General features: G+C 40.2%; 1 long non-coding RNA gene across 1 annotated transcript; it reads right to left on the bottom strand.

The window, feature by feature from the left end:
• Positions 1-4,289: 4,289 nt before the first annotated feature.
• Positions 4,290-5,281, bottom strand: LOC140006222 (uncharacterized). The gene is made up of 2 exons (XR_011813857.1): positions 5,223-5,281; positions 4,290-4,520 (listed from the first exon to the last, which is right to left on the bottom strand). It is a non-coding gene; the product is annotated as an uncharacterized lncRNA (long non-coding RNA).
• Positions 5,282-6,458: the final 1,177 nt, after the last annotated feature.

Below are 6,458 nucleotides of genomic sequence, written 5' to 3'. Positions count from 1 at the left end.
TCGAAATCAGGAAATTCCAAAGGAATTTGAAAGCTTAGACATAAGGTAAAACTTTGATGTTTTGGTCAAGACCTGAATCCATTCAGAACAGAACGAAAATTGAGTGCCAAAGTACCCGTCAGAACTGTCCAGATCAAAGGCAGTTCTGACGATCAATCTTGTTTTGGTCATAACGGAAGCTACGGAACTCGGAATTTGACGCACTTTATACCGTTTCGAAGCTAAAACCAAGATCTACATTTCTTATGAAGGAGTCGACACCCAGATCGTACAGGATCAAAACCGAAAAATGCACGGTCAGAGGCTGAAATTCAAAACGTACACAATTTCAGGGTACAAAACAGGTGCGAGTGTTTTGGTTATAACTCGAGCTACACAGATCCGTTTGACCGGAACCTTTGCATATATATTCAGGACATAAGAGGCTACAATATTGAAGAAGGCCACTCAGTCCAGTTTCAAGGGTAACTAGGTCAAACATGCAAGAAACTACACCAGAACTGGAAAAACAGATTCACAAAACGCATTCTAGCGGAAACATCATAAATCAGGCTATCCAAGTCCAAATCCAGAAATTCCAAAACCATCCGAAATATAAGAAACAGGGTTACATTTCATCAGAAGACCTCAACAAAAAATTCGGAAGCAATCCTGACCAAAACAACCAATTACAGGCGCAATTCTTACATTCGGGTAAAACCAGAACAGCAATAGTAATTTCGACTTTTCTCATTCCACACTACTCCGATTGACCTGAAATTTTGTAGACACCTTTAAAATGTCATTCCATACAACTTTCATGTTTTGAAATAAGGACAATTCGGCCTCTATCTAGCACCTAAAAATTCGGACAGAATGCTCCCTTAAGAACCCTAGGTTTTTCAATTTTCTTCCAAAACAGAAATTGGTTGCAATTAATCACTTTTCCCACCTCCTAGAGTCAATATAGACCATTTCCAATCATCATAGATAGCCACACAATCATGCTTATATTAAAACAGAAAAATCCCCAAAAATAATAAAACTTCATCATTTCAACCACAAATCAAGAAATAACCCATAAATTTGCATCTCATACAACCACTAAGAATGATTTAAGCATCAATTAAAGGAGGAGGGTGGTTCTTCACAACTTACCTTTAAAACAAGAGAGAGAGAGCTATTGGTCACCTTAGCTTTTCAAACAACTTCACCAATCACTTTAAAATCACCAAGTGGAGGAGTTTTGTGGAGCAAAACCAAAATTAAACGGTAGGAGTGGAAGATTGAGCAAGTTTGGATCAAATTTTGGAAGAGCTTTTCTTTTCTTTTCTCTCTAATGAGGGCCGGCTATGAGCTTGATATTTGTGGGAATTTTTGGGTCAAATTTTTGAGTTATTTTGGTAAAATGGTAAAAGCATGAATAGTAAGTCAAAAGTAGAATTTAATCTCTAAGTGACACATGTCACTTGCATTAATGGTTTGCCTAACTTTTGTCTCTCTCACACCTATCCACTTGGCAACCTCTAAATATCTCATAACACCCGGTAATTTAATTCCAGTATTCAAAACTTAACCTAGTTGGCCGAATTTTTCCGAACTAGTGGGTCCCACATCCAGTATACGCTCTTAATTTCTCAAAACCTATTCGATACTAGAAAAATCATCTAAAAACTATATCTGCTCCTTAACAATATCTAGAATTTTTTTCCTAATCACGAAAATGCAGAAAACAAGCCATGAAAAATGCGAAAACCTAGAAAATGCAAATTACGGGTTCTCACACTCTCTTCCCCTTAAAAAAATTTCGCCCTCGAAATTTTACATTCCAAATTTAAAGTAACCAATGGGCTGTACCTTCTCCGTCTTCAGAGTCAGAAGAAACAAGGTTCTTCATTCCAGTCCCTTCTCCACTTGACGGTCCAGGGTTGGTCTTGGTTGGTTGTTGGGTTCCTTTCTTTTTACGCACTTTAATCGGACAATGAGCAATTCGATGCTCGGCGCTCCCACAGCGCAGACATCTCCTCCCCTTTCTCCAACAATCGTTCTCGGTGTGATTGGCCTTCCCGCAATAGTCACAAGTCAAGTGGAAACCATTTTTTTGCTTTCCGGAGAAGTCTCCCCCTGTCCGGTTTGGCTTCCTTTGATAAATCTTTCATTTACCGCCCCCAATGTCCATGGCGGCCGGAATAACTGGTTCACTTTCCGTACTTTAGAAGGTGCCATTGCTTCGCTAGGTTCCTCACTCACGCTACCCACTGCACCCCTTTTCCGTATTTGGGAAGCTTTCACCTGCGCCTTTGCCTTCTCGATTCGTTGGGCCTTTTCAAGGGCCTCCTCGAAAATCCCTTCGTATTTCTTTTTTAGCTCTAAGTTCTTGTGCAAGAGCTCAATTTTCTCTAAATACTCGTGCTTCCATCGCCCTTCCCAGTATGCAACAAGTTTCTTTTGGACTTCTATTTCGTCTCGAAGAACCGCGATTTCCTTATACATCTCAACCCAACGTGCCATCTCACAGAATTGCTGGACCTCTCAGATGGTAGCCTGTCGGCAAAACAATGGGTCATAATAAAGTCTTGAATACAAGTGGCACTCTTGGTCCATGTTTGGTTCAGCTGTTGTTTCCTCCCTTTCTTCTCTTGACTCTTGGTCTCGTTTTGTTTCACTGCTCTGACCATGTCCGCGATTACGTCCCTTTTTTTTTTTTTTCCCTTCTCTCTTTTCTTTCCAAAAGGGTACTTTCATGCATGAATGCAATAAATTGACAAAAAGAACAAAATCTATCATACCAATTACACAAGTAACATATCGCACATAACACGCCATATTAAAAGACGGATAAGCAAGTACACAAATACATATCAAGTTGGACAGATAACCATGTACACAAGCACATATACGAGCACATATACTAACGTTAGGTAGTCGTAATATACGGACGAACCAAAAGGAAAAAGTGAAGTCATCCCAGTATCTGCCCATCTGGTCTCTCACGTCACTTACTATCCAAACTAGATGTCCATTAATCTCTTGTGCTCATTCTGGTCAGACAAAGCCTGTTCATGTGCCATGTGCCATGTGTGACCTCCTGTCGACACTCCGTCGACCACAAATAAGGGTCTGTAGAACTCCACTTACTCCCACCGTACACCTTATCACCCACACTGGCCAGTCACCTCACAAAATGGCTCGAGCAAACGAAATTGAGCTTGGTTCACAAGGTCGGTTCACAAACTTGGTTCACATACTCGGTGAACCGGATTCACAAACTTGGTGACCACAGAATAGGTTGGACTGATTTTGACTAAGCCCCGGTCGACTCGAATAGTCTGTCTAGGTCATGAGATCAGGCCCACAACTTCATCATATTCACAAATTTCATAAAAGTCACCTCGAGCTACAAGTTCAAGGGGTTCAGCACCAAAATAATTCATATATACACAGCTCATAAAAAAGCACAAGCACAAATTAGGGTTTAGGTCGAGTGTGATCAAGTACACCCTCGCCGAAGTACCCTCTCATCCACACCAAAGCACATAAGCAAGTTATACACAAAAACGGCCTGAATACTTACATAAAAGCAAGTATAGCAAAAGAGTGGAGATCACGTATCGTGTAATAGCTAGTAGACCCCACTGGCTCCGTCTAACTCACCACCGTCTGAAATAGAAGATTGTACCACATTATTCCACAAACGGCTATTTGAATACATAAATCAAACAAAATGGCAAAATTGGCACATGCATGCACGGAAATAGCTTGCGGAAACGGAAACGGAAACGGGCATAGTTGCTGTCCTAATCTGTTTTGATCAGATTTCAGGCTACAGGTATCGAATCAAAGTTCATGAGGTACCGTTACGAAGCTAAGAAGAAGTGCTACAACTTTCATGAAGACACATCAAACCAGATCTCAATGGAACCAGGACAAATATGCACAAAACAGTTCCAGCCGTTTCAGTTCCAGTTCTCGAGCTGGCCCTGTTTGAACGACCATAACTCATGACTCAGAGTTCAGAATCAAGAAATTCCAGAGGCGTTGGAAAGCTCATTTATAAGGCTATAACTTTTGTGTTTTTACCAAAAGCTGAATTGTGACAGCCCCACCTTCCCCTAAGGCGTACCAAAGGGGTTAGCGGACTGCCTGCCCAGCTCTCGCCAGGACTACTAAAACGGTAAAACATTAATTCAAGTCGTTCGGAAAACTACTAACGCGCTTAACCCAACCATCAATCAAGAAACGGAAAACAAAAGTTAAAACGTAAAGTGAATAGTGACTGCCACGTCACAATCAGCCAGCACCCAATCAAATGCAAATAACTGCTTACAATCCCGGAAAGGAATATATATACAAGCCAAGTAGAATACATGGAACATGAATACCCACACACTGTTACCAACCACATTTGTATGATTACAAGCCAAAAGGAAACATGTAAATCCAAGTACAATCAAGTTGCCAACTATTGAGGAGCTATACAAAATCTCTCAACTAGCTCTACTCAACTCATCTTCAAACTCAAAAGTCCAAAAGGTAAATCCCTGTAAGGAAAACAAAATTCACGGAGTGAGCTTTCGCCCAATGAGGTACCATCACCAAAATATACCAGGATCACATAAACACAAGAATATTCAGTCCAAATACGCACGTCAAGTAAGTAAAATCAACAACACCCAAGTGTAGGGAATAAAAGGATACGGATGGCTCTCAAGAGCCCTTTTCCTCTTTTGCCATGCTTGATCTCATCTCATTGACTCTCCGTCAATGTATACCAGGTAATCATGACCGTAGACTCCTCTTTACTCCAATTATCCATCCACCTCACTTTCCCCTTACCGGGCCCGAACACCAAACAGTACAGAATTGGTATTACTCGAGTATACCAGAATCAAGGGTCTCATACCCAAAGATTCCCAAATACAGTCCCCATGGCTTGTCAAATGTCCCCGACCAAGTCCTTACTGGCTCGAGTCCATTGACTTCCAATGAGGTAGAGCTCAGAGTGAACAGTAAAGTTGGTATCCAAGCGATACCAAATCCAGTATAGTCAATAATATTCAAGTAATATCATAAACAGTCAAGTAAGCTTAGTATAATAACCAGTCAAGGAGGCTAGAGAGTACGAGAGTGGTAAAGTACACCCTCGCCTCACCTAGCTCAAACAATCATCACAACTAGTCCAAACCACAGAATTCAAGTACAAGAAAGCCACGGAATAACAAACATGTGAGTAGTACACTCACCAAGTTCAACAAAGAAATTTCACAAGTTTTCGCCCGACGTGAGCCTCGGATCACCGGCATGCCCTATAACAATCAAGAAAGTACAATGAAAACGCAAACACAAGTCGAATACCTTTTTCTAGGAACTATTAAGGCAAGACCCAAATATAGCTTGGAAATGAAAAATACATAACATGTAGGGTTAAAAGTAGAAATAAACCCTAAGATTATTCACTTCTATCAAATCTCAACCCAACACATAAGAATCCAATACCCTAGACACTTGGACAGCATTTCCCCTAAAATTTCAGCTTTTCCAACCTACAAGACAACCAATAAAAGCCATCCAACACAACCACAAGCACCCAAACAATATATAAGCCATTCCATATGCATCATTAGGGTCATAATACCCTTCAATTATAGCCAATTAGAAGTTCAACAATCAACAATAGAAAACCCCCAATTTGAAACCCTAAATCTGAAATTTTCCGCACAAGCGGAAATTTTCCGCAATTAACCACAATTAACGCACAAGAGAACTATTTAATACCATTTAGAACCACCAATTCAAGCTCAATCATATCCATCATAGGAAAACAGAAAATTCCAGAAAAAAATCCAGAAAAATCAGAAAATTAGGAAACTTCACTCCAATGCACCAAATCGTCCGAAAAATCGCGGAAATAGCTACTATAAGGCACCAATTGGCCAAAATTTATAACAAAAGATGAGTTCCAAGCAAGATACCTTAGTTCTTCAAGAAAGGTTGTAGCTTGTGAGGTTTTCTTCCAAAACAACACCACCAAGTTCTTCAAAGACCCTTAGCAAGATGTTTTTATGGACTAATTCAAGAAACAAACGGCTAGTTTTCAAGATTTGAGCAAGATTAGAAGATGGAAGGTTGAAGAATTTTTTCCTTTGCTTGCTAGAGAGGTTCGGCCAAGACAAGGCTGAAATGAAGATGATTTGGTCAATTTTTGGTCTTTTATTCAAGTTAAAGAAAGTTAGGCAAAGTTAGGCAAGTTTAGTCCAACAACAATTTGACACTTGGCGCATTATTTTTGCTAGAGCTATCTTCTTGTCCCTCATGGCTAATCCATCTAGAAAACCTCCAATTATCTCCTAATACCTAGTAACAAAATTTCTTTACGCAAAAAAATTAACCTACTTGGTCAAATTTCTCTCACTTAATGCACTAGTGGGTCCCGCGACCAAAAGACGTTCCAAAATTCTCACGAACTACCTTATACTAGA

Source organism: Coffea arabica, chromosome 5e, assembly GCF_036785885.1.
Source record: "Coffea arabica cultivar ET-39 chromosome 5e, Coffea Arabica ET-39 HiFi, whole genome shotgun sequence".
NCBI lineage: Eukaryota > Viridiplantae > Streptophyta > Magnoliopsida > Gentianales > Rubiaceae > Coffea > Coffea arabica.
Note: the sequence above shows the minus strand (reverse complement) of the source record. Positions and strands in the feature narration are given on the sequence as shown.